Source organism: Schistocerca cancellata, chromosome 2, assembly GCF_023864275.1.
Source record: "Schistocerca cancellata isolate TAMUIC-IGC-003103 chromosome 2, iqSchCanc2.1, whole genome shotgun sequence".
Classification (NCBI taxonomy): domain Eukaryota; kingdom Metazoa; phylum Arthropoda; class Insecta; order Orthoptera; family Acrididae; genus Schistocerca; species Schistocerca cancellata.
In genome coordinates, this window is record NC_064627.1 from 924,435,736 (window position 1) to 924,449,306 (window position 13,571).

Below are 13,571 nucleotides of genomic sequence, written 5' to 3' on the forward strand. Positions count from 1 at the left end.
CGAACAGCTTGCACCATTTTATATTGTCGAACGCTTTTTCCAGGTCGACAAATCCTATGAAAGTGCCTTGATTTTTCTTTAGCCTTGCTTCCATTATTAGCCGTAACGTCAGAATTGCCTCTCTCGCCCCTTTACTTTTCCTAAAGCCAAACTGATCGTCACCTAGCGCATTCTCAAATTTCTTTTCCATTCTTCTGTGTATTACTCTTGTAAGCAGCTTCGATGCATGAGCTGTTAAGCTGATTGTGCGATAATTCTCGCACTTGTCAGATCTTGCCGTCTTCGGAATTGTGTGGATGATGCTTTTCCGAAAGTCAGATGGTATATCGCCAGACTCATATATTCTACACACCAACGTGAATAGTCGTTTTGTTGCCACTTCCCCCAATGATTTTAGAAATTCTGATGGAATGTTATCTATACCTTCTGCCTTATTTGACTGTAAGTCCTCCAAAGCTTTTTTAAATTCCAATTCTAATACTGGATCCCCTATCTCTTCTAAATCGACTCCTGTTTCTTCTTCTAATACATCAGACAAATCTTCACCCTCATAGAAGCTTTCAATGTATTCTTTCCACCTATCTGCTCTCTCCTCTGCATTTAACAGTGGAATTCCCGTTGCACTCTTAATGTTACCACCGTTGCCTTTAATGTCACCAAAGGGTGTTTTGACTTTCCTGTATGCTGAGTTTGTCCTTCCGACAATCATATCATTTTCGATGTCTTCACATTTTTCCTGCAGCCATTCCGTCTAAGCTTCCCTGCACTTCCTATTTATTTCATTCCTCAGCGACTTGTATTTCTGTATTCCTGATTTTCCCGGAACATGTTTCTACTTCCTCCTTTCATCAATCAACTGAAGTATTTCTTCTGTTACCCATGGTTTCTTCGCAGCTACCTTTTCTGTACCTATGTTTTCCTTCCCAACTTCTGTGATGGCCCTTTTTAGAGATGTCCATTCCTCTTCAACTCTACTGCCTACTGTGCTACTCCTTATTGCTGTATCTATAGCGTTAGAGAACTTCAAACGTACCTCGTCATTCCTTAGTACTTCCGTATCCCACTTCTTTGCTTATCGATTCTTCCTGACTAATGTCTTGAACTTCAGCCTACTCTTCATCACTACTATATTGTGATCTGAGTATATATCTGCTCCTGGGTACGCCTTACAATCCAGTATCTGATTTCGGATTCTCTGTGTGACCATGATGTAATCTAATTGAAATCTTCCCGTATCTCCCGGCCTTTTCCAAGTATACCTCCTCCTCTTGTGATTCTTGAACAGGGTATTCGCTATTACTAGCTGAAACTTGTTACAGAACTCAATTAGTCTTTCTCCTCTTTCATTCCTTGTCCAAAGCCCATATTCTCCTGTAACCTTTTCTTCTACTCCTTCCCCTACAACTGCATTCCAGTCGCCCATGACTGTTAGATTTTCGTCCTCCTTTACATACTGCATTACCCTTTCAATATCTTCATACACTTTCTCTATCTGTTCATCTTCAGCTTGCGACGTCGGCATGTATACCTGAACTATCGTTGTCGGTGTTGGTCTGCTGTCGATTCTGATTAGAACAACCCGGTCGCTGAACTGTTCACAGTAACACACCCTCTGCCCTACCTTCCTATTCATAACGAATCCTACACCTGTTATACCATTTTCTGCTGCTGTTGATATTACCCGATACTCATCTGACCAGAAATCCTTGTCTTCCTTCCACTTCACTTCACTGACCCCTACTATATCTAGATTGAGCCTTTGCATTTCCCTTTTCAGATTTTCTAGTTTCCCTACCATGTTCAAGCTTCTGACATTCCACGCCCCGACTCGTAGAACGTTATACTTTCTTTGATTATTCAATCTTTTTCTCATGGTAACCTCCTCCTTGGCAGTCCCCTCCCGGAGATCCGAATGGGGGACTATTCCGGAATCTTTTGCCAATGGAGAGATCATCATGACGCTTCTTCAATTACAGGCCACATGTCCTGTGGATACACGTTACGTGTCTTTAATGCAGTGGTTTCCATTGCCTTCTGCATCCTCATGTCGTTGATCATTGCTGATTCTTCCGCCTTTAGGGGCAATTTCCCGCCCCTAGGACAAGAGTGTGCCCTGAACCTCTATCCGCTCCTCCGCCCTCTTTGACAAGGCCGTTGGTAGAATGAGGTTGACTTCTTATGCCGCCAATGCTGATTATTTATCAAAATTTAGGCAGTGGCGGGGATCGAACCCGGGACCGAAGACGTTTTGATTATGAATCAAAGACGCTACCCCTAGACCACGGGTCCTAATTTAACAGTTCAAATTGACAGTCAATTATTGAAGGGTTATAAGTGAGCCGCAATTTTATTGAGAGGTTAGTCACATTTTATTGTTCCAAGGTTACGGAACTAAACTGTTGGTACGTTATGCTAAATGTCAATTATATACTTATACATATTTTTTTCTGTTAGGAGGTTCCACTGAATGTGAATGCTATACATAATTATATATATTTATTTTTACTGTTGGAAGTTTACAAACTGTCGTTTTCGACAGTGAAATGTGTGAGAATCAACGCCAGAGGAAAGAGGTGGTTTCGCTGTGTCCTAAAGGAGGCCCCTGAGGACTTTACCTGCCTGTTCTGAGCGGCAGTGTGTCTGGATGTTTTCCTCGGCCACTCATAAGAAAATCGCGTGATTTCAACGCTGGGCGTTGCGTTTCTGACCTCCATCACCGAGACGTCAAACGAAGGGGTGAAATGTGGGTAAGAGTGGTGGTGACGTCCTCCCCATAGTGTGACACTTCCACGGTGGCAGTGGCCTGAATTGTGGTGAACTTTAGTGCCAGTCTGATATCACTAACCCACCGCACACGTCACGTGAACTTCTGAGCTATGACCCTTTTTTCGCATTTTTCGACGCCTTGCTGTTTGAGCCCGAGGGTCGCGTCACAGGCCTCCACGCTTTTGCACCTTTCAGCCAAATTTCAAACTTAACCCTTAAATGCATGATTTTTTTATTTAAAGCTGTAAAAATTACCACGTTTAGTTTATAGTGCATACATTACGAAAAAGATATTGAAAATTTTTTAAAATTAAATTAACGAAGCATTATTGTTGACAATCGCTACAAACACAAAAACAGACTTAATTTCAAATTTATCGTAGCAACACTCGAATTAACTGGCTACACCATATCTACTTACCTTTTCAAAATAAAAAAGTAATTTTCAAAGCCAGAAATCAGTGCACACCAAAAAAACACCAAAAAAATGTCTCTACTTTCCGCCAAAACACACGCGCGGTGATTGTCGAACTGGTTCAGTTCATCCTGCCATTTACGATCGCTATGAAGAACTACTAGCAGCTTAGCAGCTGCGTTAGAGTGTATACACTTAACTACACTCATGCTCATAAATTAATGATAATTGCAGAATGCGGTGCCACACAACGTGACACTACACAAAACTAGCGCTAATACCATAAGGAACACACACGACACACATCTGTAAGTCCACGATATTGGCCATAAGTTAAGAAAACCGTCGCGAAACACATGTGCTACAAAACGCGACTGTTTCTTGCGCATGTACCCCGACATCAGTATGGGCTATGACCACCATGCACACGTATACAGGCCGCACAACGGGTTGGCATACTCTGGAGTAGATGGTGGAGCAGCTGTTGGGCTGCAGCCTCCCATTCTTGCACCAGTGCCTGTCGGAGATCCTGAAGTGTCGTAGGGGTTTGAAGACGTGCAGCGATACGTCGACCGAGAGCATCCGTCTGGAGAACAGGCAGGCCACTCCATTCGCCTGATATCTTCTGTTTCAAGGTACTCCTCCAAGAAGGCACCTCAGTGGGGTCGTGCGCTATCATCCATCAGGAGGAAGGTGGGACCCACTACACCCCTGAAACGGCGGACATACTGGTGCAAAATGAAGTCCCGATACACCTGATCTGTTACATTTCCTCTGTCAAAGACATGCAGGGATGTATGTGCTCCAATAATAATCCCACCCTATACTATCAAACCATGACCTCCATACAGGTCCCTTTCAAGGACATTAAGGGGTTGGTATCTGGTTCCTCGTTCACGCCAGATCAAAACCCGGTGAGAATCACTGTTCAGACTATACCTGGACTAGTCCGTGAACATAACCTGGGACCATTGTTCCAATGACTACGTTCCGTGTTCTTGACACCAGGCTTTACGGGCTCTCCTGCGACCAGGGGTCAGTGGAATGCACCTTGCAGGTCTCCTGCCGAATAAACCGTGTCTGTTCAGTCGTCTGTAGACTGTGTGTCTGGAGACAACTGTTCCAGTGGCTGCGGTAAAGTCCCGAGCAAGGCTACCTACAGTACTCCGTGGCCGTCTGCGGGTTCTGATGGCGAGGTACTGGTCTTCTTGTGGTGTTGTACGCTGTGGACGTCCCGTACTGTAGCGCCTGGACACGTTTCCTGTCTGCTGGAAGCGTTGTCATAATCTTGAGATCACACTTTGTGACACACGGATGGCCCGTGTTACGACCTGCTGCGTTTGACCAGCCTCCAGTCGCCCTAGTATCCTACCCCTCATAACTTCATCAATATGCGTTCTTTGAGCCATTATCAACACAGTCACCGTTAGCACGTCTGAAAACGTCTGCACACTTACTCGCTGCGCCGTACTCTGACATGCACCAACACACCTCTGCGTATGTACTGCTGCCAGCGCTACGTGCGACGACCGCAGGTCAAATGCACCGCATGGTCATACCCCGAGGTAATTTTAACCTGCAAACCGCCCACCACAGCGTTGTTTCACCATGTATCAGCATTATCCTTAATTTATGAGCATGAGTGTACATTATGAATTTGTTACAAATTGTTGCTGAGTATAGGATACATCGAAGAAATGAAGTCTGTAGCTGATCAGCTACACTATGTATTACAGGGTTCAGAAGGGGTTTCGAAAACGTGGTCCCTCAGTTCAGCTGGGCAGTCTATTTTGCCGTTACTTCAGTTGTAACCAGCTAAGTGCGATTCACTTGTGATTCTGCATCCACTGTGAAAACTTTCCCCGGAGGTACAGGAAAGTTTTCTGTGCAGCCACGTTCACCAAGTAGATGGGACCGACGTGTCTAGGGCACTGGATTCCAGTGGAGCGGGGCCGACGATACAGTCCCTGCCACAAACCTAATTGTAGTTGAAACGCACTATGCATGCTATCATTACTGACCTAAAATTGTGAAGTAAACATAAACAAAGAAATGCCCAACAAAGACACTCTCTCAATCCATGTTGTGGATATTTACTATGGAAGACTAGTACTAATCTTATCAGCTAATTTAAAGCGAAGGTTAGCGATTTCAAACTGCAGTATACCAGCCACTGAACTGTACTTTAAAAATTAATAAATAAAAGTTCTCCCTCCCCCCCCCCAATACAGCTAAACATGGCTCTATTTATGTGCTTAAGTCAAATTATTTTGAATCAGCTGCACATGTATGAAAAGTTATTTCTATATTAATGAAGATTTTAATTCATTTCAACTGTTTGAGTTGTGAATTACATAGCTCTAATGCCATTGTGCAACTGTTGCATATAACCTGAGAACGACGGATTCTCTGCTGATAGCCTGAGATGCCTACCGTCCCTGTCATCGACCTTTCTGTCCAGATCCTGCCCATTAAAAGGGTCCCACAACAACCGACAACGCCGCCTACACCTTGTCCTTGGGTCCACCAGGCCATCGTCTGCAGAACTATCCGACCATCAACACAATACAGCGTCTCCTAAATTTTAACACTTACTGTTATAAACAAGACAACACTCTAATCGTCATTTTAACTGCAACTACACTACGTATTTATGAGACTCACACTATAATTACTGTGAGTACATGTGGACTCAAGAATACGAATATTGTTTAAAATTTTATAAATCTATGTTAACATCGCGCACAAAAAATTAATTCCAAGCATTTGAGCTGCCAAAGCAGAGAATATTGAAAACATGAAAGTTTTGCTGTACAACTTATTCTGACAAGTTATCTTGAAACGAACTGTACCTAATAAGACTTAACATCTGTAATGCCTGTTATACCGGTTTCATTTTACGGTGATTAATAACATCTTTTATTCTGTAAAATGTTAACGTCTGAAGGTCCCGTTGTAGTTTTCACAAATTTCCTTTTGACTACACCCAAATTTGTGAGTGGTGTGGGCCGGTGGGCAAATATCCATTTCAGCAGTCCTGAGCAAAGAGATAATTCCACTCTAATATTTAAACATTTGAACAATCCGTTACAATCCAATCACTTACATGAATGTCATGACAAGGAAATCAGTTCTCTAATATTGATTAACTAAAATTGTTTATAAGAAATTATCATTCACCTACAACAAAGCAATTAACAAAGCCACTTCGAATTCAATTAACTATAATTGATCACAAAAATCGTTTGCTGTGTCAAACACTGAGCCCATAAATGATATAATAATGAATGGTGTAGTCAAAATCGGTGACAGATATTGTCTCTGCCATTCTGAGGCAATGAAACGAACCACCATACTCGTATTTCGCTGAGGTCAGCAATGTTAATTACTTTTTCGAACGCAAGCCTCACTTCTGTGTTATAATTAATGCATCTTTTTAATTTTCGATTGCATATTTTTTTACGAAAGGAGAAGTATGCAGAATCGTTTTCTTCCTTCTTCTTGATGAACCGCCATACGAAAAGGTCATTATAAGATTATCATGTAATTTAAAAAGAAATAATAATGACTTCACCTCGAAAATTTTTTATTTCACAGTACTGTGTCTCATGCCAGTCACTAAAAATGTTTAAGCCTTTTGCGTATTTTCCAGCCTGTTAAATATGTTGGAAGTGGTTGGTTTTGTAACGCAACGATCACTCGCCATCAGCAAGCTATCGTTTATTCATTTCATCATTTATATGTAGAGCCTGCAATCTACGTCTTCAACGATGTCCGATTGTTATCTTTATTATCATGAAGATCATTTGTGTTAATACTCATCAAGTACATGGTTTTGTGTCACCAAACTCCCCGCTTACAGACGACGACTTCTGGCACTGAACTACACATCGGCGTAATAAAAGAAGGGGTCCATGCAGTAAAATCAGGCAGGCAGTAGTGGACACATTTCATTTAAAAAATGAACACATCACATCAGAATTATATGTCTATGTACCCATTCATCATCCTGTTGTTGCCTTCAGTTAATAGTGACATCCTTCTTCAATATCTTATTCTCATACTTTAAAGGTACACAATACAGTCAATTTGCAAAATGAAGCCTGCATTAAATAAGGCATCCTTCCTGATGTTGGGGAAATACTGAAACTAACATTCCTTCAACCAGTGTGTTTTTTCATTCATAGGCATACTAAAATAAAACTAAAGCAATGGGTATTAGAATTTTAACGTCACGTCGACGTAGGTCGTTAGAGGTAGAACTATATTCACAATTTCTGTGTCTTCAAAATCTAAACATCGAGGTGTTCTAAACGGAATTAATACCTGTGGCGGAAACCCTTGGTCCCATAATCGACGGGGATAAAGGGCAAACAGTGTCGTTATCAGTAAACTATTACAAATTAAATATCATTGTAACATAATTATATTTTTGTTGCTATGGTCTGATACGATCTTCTAACAGTAAGTGATATACTTGCTGTAGTTATGAAATGTTATTAAATAATAAATACAAGTACGCCAATAGCTACCAAAGTCTTTTAACATTTTCTTTACTACTATAACAAGACAAGTCGTAGTTTAACGTTGTTACCAAAAACCTCGAAAAATTCGTAGCCGATTTACTTCAGACTTTTACACATTACCCAGATAAATGTTAGACTGAACACAGGATAAACGTTTTTAATATATACAAAGGGGAAAGGCTTTTAGCAAAAATCTAGGAAAGTTCTTGACCACTTTACTTCAGTTTCTTTACACGATACTCTTATAAAGGTTCGTATAGACATGGGCTACATATTTTTAAATATATACGGTGTATAAATATACATATACAAAAATCTATACTTCTAAATGAAGACATGTCGTAGTTTAATGTTGTTACCAAAAATCTCGAAAAGTACTTGACTTATTTACTTCAAATTTTTACATACTACTGTAAAAAACTTGCAGATGGACACAGGCTACACATTTTTAAAATATATGTGGTATATAATTACACTTCCTTTGTTTACAAACTTTACCAGCTATGTTATAAATATTTAGTGTAGACATTTAGAGATCTTTGGATTCCCAGGAGCAATGCACTTGAGCCAAATACCAGGACTGTCACCTGATGATGAAACAAAGCCTCCGAAACGCTTCAAAAATAAAAAACTGAAAATTTAATCACAGTTACCTTTTGGTTTTATTTGTGTCTGAAACAGACAATAAATACACACACACACACATACACACACACACACACACACACACACGCACGCACGCACACACAAACACACACACGAGTGTGTGTCCGATATATGTGTGTGTGTGTTTTTTTCGCTAAATACTCGACGTCTTTCCTTAAGTGGCTACTAATTCATATTTTTCAACATTTTGTAACGTTGTCCCGTGATTCAGTTCTCGCAATAAAATGGTTAAGACTATAGTTGGAACTGCGTAAAAAACTAAATAGGAATATCAGTTTGTAACGTACTGTTCACATCAAGGTAATGAGAGACCGACTACAAGCTTAGTTTGGCCCCAGTAGGGCAGAAAAAGGAGATATTTTATTGAAGCGATTTAGGGATATAATGGGAACCCCAATTTAATTTGGGCGACTTTGGGCATGAACTCTGACTCTAAAGAAGCGCAGTTTAGGTACCAATGTTGACATATTTTTATGGATCGTGAAGGTCAGAATTACATGTTCAGCAGTGACAATGCAGAAACGTTGCCCAAACTTTATCTATCACAACTGATGTTTACCTTTCACAGTTGAAGCTCCGTGTCTAATGCATTCTGTGTCGACGGAAGTGCAGCAGTGCGATTTGCGCATATGTGAAATTTCTAAGTTGCTGTTTCGCTCTCAGTGTGTCAGATCTTCCACATGTCCCAAAACTCCTTCACGATCACATTCATTTGTATTGTGGCTTCCATAAAATCTCAGCCTTCCTAATTCACTTCTCTTTGTTTCCAGTTTTTTTGACTTCCTTGCTCAATATTTATTGAGTCTTCGAACTGTGTATTCCTCTTACACAGTATTGCTCTAATCATCCGCCAACAATAATGCTTTGATACTCTGCTTTTTGTCCTTTACTCACCTGGTCACACAGTACATGCACATTTCCATTATCTGCAAGATATGTAGCAACTTTCAGTGCTGGCTGTTTGTCGTGGTCTTCACTCGGAAGACTGGTTTGATAAAGCTCTCAACGCTAATTTATCCTGTGCAAGACTCTCCATCAATCTATAGCCATAACAACCTACATCGTCTTGAGGCTGCTTACTGCAGCTAAACTTTGATCTCTGTCTACAATTTTACCCCCTCCGCACATCGCCCCTCCCCCTCTCGCTGCAAACACTTACTCCCATCTCATTACGAAATTAACTATTCCTTGATGCCTCAAGACCTGTCCTATCAACCTATCTTTTCTTTTAACCAAATTTGTGACACAGTGTTCTTCTTTACCCAACTCGGTTCAGTACTTCTCTTCATTAATAATTCGATCTCCCATTCTAATCTTTAGCATTCTTCTATAGCACCACATTTTAAAGGTTAATATTCTTTTTCTGTCTGGACCGTTTATCGCCTACATTTCACTTATATCTAAAACTACACTTCAGACAAACACCTTGAGAAAAGGTTTCTTAAATTCAAAATTTATATTCGATGTTAACAAATTTCTCAGTTTTCAGAAAAGCTATTCTTGATTTGCCAATCTGCATTTCATATTATCTTTATTTCTACAATCACAGTTATTTTTTCTGTACAAATAGCTAAATTCGTCTACTGCTTTCCTAATCTAACTCCCTCACCATGGTCTGATTTCTTTCGACTACACTCCATTGTCCTTGGTTTACTGCTGTTGATACTGACCTTATTAACTCTTTTCCTTTCCTTCTAACTAACCTTCCAAGACTTTTGCTGTCTGCCGACTGACAGTCGATTTCGGAAGTTTCAAAACTGGTCCACGAAATTATTTAACACTGGGATATTTCAGTCAACGAGAGACAGAGTGTAGGTATTTTCATTAGCCGTTTCCTGTTTCCGCTTATGGAGCTTCCATAAGGTGTTACTTTCTTGCTGGACTTTTGCGAATTTCTCTGCAACAGGGTGTCGAAAAATACTGGTCATCAAGGGAAATCAAAAACATGTAAGCCTGCCTTGTAGGTTCCAGCCACAACCCATTTGGGAGGATTAGTGGAAGACTGGCCAGTCACCTTCTGTCTGGTGAACGCCTACTTCTGCCGGATAAGATATAAGATAAAGATACGACAAAAAAACGACGCACCACAAAAGAATTATCCGAAGCGCACGGAAATCGGTAGATGTGCCGTAAATATGCAGACAAACAAATAATTACAATTTCAGAAAAATTAGATGATGTGTTCAAGTATAAGGTCTTCACAGATTGCACAACTCAGTAATGCGTTGGGCCACCTCTGGCCCTTATGCAAGCAGCTGGGCACTGGTTGGTAGAGTTGTTAGATGTTTTCCTGCCAAATATCTGTCCAATTCGCACATGAGATCGTCAAAATCCCGAGCTGGTTGGAGGGTCCTGCCTACATGTTCCAAACGATCTCAATCCGGCAACCTTGCTGGCCTGGGTAGGTTTTGGTTAGCACGAAGACAAGCAGTAGAAACTCTCGCCATGTGCAGATGGGCATTATCTTGCTGAAATGTAAGCGCAAGATTTCTTTCCATGTCGGCGATGTACCTCTGTGCTTTAAGGCTGCAGCGGATGACAACCAAAGGGGTACTGCACGAAATGAAATGACACCCCAAACCATCATTGCTGGTTGTTGGACCATACGGCGAGCGACACTCAAGTTGGTATCCCACCACTGTCCAGGCCGTCTCCATATATGCCTTCGGCCTGGAATTTCATTGACTGGAGTAGAATTGTCTTCAGTGACGAGCCCCACTTCGAACTGAGCCCCGATGATCAGTGAAGACGTGGCTGGGGACACCCTGGACAGTGGTTGGATACCACCCTGACTGTCCTCTGACCATACAGCCTGGCAACCAGGAGTGGTGATCTGGGGTGTCATTTCATTTCACTGCAGGACCCCCTTGGTAGTCATCCGCGGCACCCTTATAGCACAGCGGTACCTAGAGAACATCCTACGTCCCGTTTTGCTTCTGTTCGTTGGAAGCCATCAGGGTTTACATTTCAGCAAGATAATGCCCGCCCACACACGGCGAGAGTTTCTACTGCTTGTCTTCGTGCTTCCCAAACCATATGTTGGCCAGCAAGGTTGCCGGATCTCTCCCCAGTTGACAACATTTGGAGCATTGTGATCAGAGCCCTTCAACCAGCTCGGGATTTTGACGATCCAGTAGGACATAAAAACAACTTGTCAGTCAATGGAAAGCTGAATAATTGCTTGCGTAAGGACTAGAGGTCGACCAACGCATTATTACTTGCTCAATTTGTAAAGCTCTTTCTCTTGAACAAACCATCCAAATATCCCGAAATTGTAACCATTTCTTTGTCTGTACATGTACTTCACATCTATCGATTTCCGTTCCCTTCGGATAATTCCTTTATGGTGCGTCATTTTTTTATTTTCTATCTTTTGTTTAATTTTTAGTGTACAGTTCTGGTGAACACAACGTCTGCCTTAGGAGCACAGATGCATGCCCTGGGAATGATATGTTACAATGTGCCGATGAGCAGCAGGGAGAGAAATAGTTCTTACTATTAATACTAAACTATCGAGAAACGTGGTACATTGTTTATGCCAAATATTTCGTAGTTTCCTGACTCTGAAGATGGAATCACTGATCTCACAGAGATATTAAATGTGAGCTAGTTTCAGAGGGAGCCTGTGCATTATGTGTTGCTTAAATAACAGACACCAGTGACTGCTGGCCCACCAGTATATTCACTGCCCAGTTTCCTACTGCGCTTTATGTCTAATGTACCAAACTACTGCCTCTGTTCTGGTTATGATTTCTGCATGCTCTTGGATCGATTGTTTCTCCGGCTGTTGACGGTATAAAATGCGGGACACGAGCTGGCTTCGGTTTCCTCAGCTCTAGTATTTAGCAGAGGAAACAACAGTCCCGTAGAGTGTAATCTCATTTTGCATACAAGAGACGAAGCAAAATAGGGAGATTAGACCTTAACGCGCGGTCGACATCTAGTGCATAAGATACGGAGCAACAGCTCTGTGTGCTCGGCTGTGGCTACTAACTCATAAAGGCAGACATCCTTGTTACCTATTTCAGAGTATTTCTGTTACTGTACAGGTAAATAAGTCTGCGGTACAACCACCCAATTATAGGCGACAGGGCCCAATTTTCATGCTCATGCTAACGAGCAGAAGCCACAAATAACACGAAATGAGCAGAAGCCACAAATAACACGAATGAGTGAGTATTGTCGATTAGGGCGCTCCAGACAGCGCCGTCAGCGTTTTGAGGAAAAGTGTAAGAATGTTTTATCTATACATATTATAAAAATGTGCGTATATACACTACTGGCCATTAAAATTGCTACACCAAGAAGAAATGCAGATGATAAACGGGTATTCAGTGGACGAATATATTGTACTAGAACTGACATGTGATTACATTTTCACGCAATTTGGGTGCATAGATCCTGAGAAATCACTACCCAGAACAACCACCTCTATCCATAATAACGGCTTTGATACGCCTGGGCATTGAGTCAAACAGAGCTTGGATGGCGTGTACAGGTACAGCTGAGCATGCAGCGTCAACACGATACCACAGTTCATCAAGAGTAGTGACTGATGTATTGTGAGGAGCCAGTTGCTCGGCCACCATTGACCAGACGTTTCCAATTGGTGAGAGATCTGGAGAATGTGCTGGCCAGGGCAGCAGTCGAACATTTTCTGTATCCAGAAAGGCCTGTACAAGATCTGCAACATGCGGTCGTGCATTATCCTGCTGAAATGTAGGGTTTCGCAGGGACCGAATGAAGGGTAGAGCCACGGGTCGTAACACATCTGAAATGTAACATCCACTGTTCAAAGTGCCGTCAATGCGAACAAGAGGTGACCGAGACGTGTAACCAATGGCACCCCATACTATCACGCCGGATGATACGCCAGTATGGCTATGACGAATACTCGCTTCCAATGTGCGTTCACCGCGATGTTGCCAAACACGGATGCGACCATCGTGATGCTGTAAACAGAACCTGAATTCATCAGAAAAAATGACGTTTTGCCATTCGTGCACCCAGATTCGTCGTTGAGTACACCATCGCTGACGCTCCTGTCTGTGAGGCAGCGTCAAGGGTAACCGCAGACACGGTCTCCGAGCTTATAGTCCATGCTGCTGCAAACGTCGTCGAACTGTTCGTGCAGATGGTTGCTGTATTGCAAACGCTCCCACCTGTTGACTGAGGGATCGAGACGTGGCTGCACGATC